Consider the following 975-nt stretch of genomic DNA (forward strand, 5'->3'; position numbering starts at 1 on the left):
AAGCACCGAAAAGTTTGCAGTGTCTCGCCCGCCCTGGGCTGGGTGGTCGCCAACTCCTCCGCCACCCCCCGGTACCCGAGACCTCCGTTCCCCTGCCTAGAGGGGCGGCGGGGCCCTGCCGGAGCGGGCGGGCCGCTGGGCCGGCGGTAAGGCCCAAGGGCCTGCTAAGCTGCGCCTCAAGAGGCAGCCTGCGAAGCACCCAGTGTCTACGGCCAAACCACCCTAGACGGGCCCGATCTCGTCTCGATCACGGAAGCTAAGCAGGGTCGGGTCTGGTTAGTACTTGGATGGGAGACCTCCTGGACTGGAGAGCTCCTGGGAACACCGGGTGCTGTAGGCTTTTTGCCTCCCGCTCCGCCTTCTCCTTTTGTCGCCCGCGGCGGCGGCGGCGTCCGTCTCTGCTCACGCCGGGTACCGCTGCAGGCCCCACCTCCGCAGGCCCCTCCGTCCACAGCAAGCGTCTGATGGGGCGCTCCCCGCCTGCCTGACCGGCCAGGCGGCCAGACGGCGTCCCTGGGAGGCAGCGGCACACCAGACGCTCCGGGGGTCCCCTGACGCGAAACAGACATGGCGGCAGATCCTGGTGCCGTCCTTGCGGCCGGCGAACCCCTCGACGTGCACCTGGCGGCCCCCACTGGAGCCCAGCCCCGGCTCCGCCACCTGTCTGCCAGGGTGCCCCTCCACAGCTCCATCCGGAAAAAGGCCACTCTCATCCGTTTCGCCACGGCCGGAGAGGGATAGAGGGCCCAGGCCGCTTCCGCGGGCCTGCCGGCCACGTGGGGCGGGGTCCTGAGCTCGGAGGGTGGTGTGGGGGCAAGGGTGGCGTTGCTGGGTCTACGGGGCTTTGCCAACTCAATGGTGGCTCCCACTGGATTCGGGCCAGCTCCCGTCGGGCAGGAGGGCCGGCCCGGTCTGCGGCCGGGCTGCACCTAACGCAGCGTGGCCGGGCAGGTGGGATGCCCAAGGGACCGCCGG

At 70.6% G+C, this 975-nt stretch overlaps 1 pseudogene; it reads left to right on the forward strand.

The window, feature by feature from the left end:
* The first annotated feature begins 204 nt into the window (after positions 1–204).
* On the forward strand, positions 205–340 carry LOC114890924 (annotated as a pseudogene).
* Positions 341–975: the final 635 nt, after the last annotated feature.

The sequence above is a fragment of the Monodon monoceros genome, unplaced genomic scaffold (assembly GCF_005190385.1).
Source record: "Monodon monoceros isolate NGI ecotype Baffin Bay Population unplaced genomic scaffold, NGI_Narwhal_1 Contig670_ctg1, whole genome shotgun sequence".
Lineage (NCBI taxonomy): Eukaryota > Metazoa > Chordata > Mammalia > Artiodactyla > Monodontidae > Monodon > Monodon monoceros.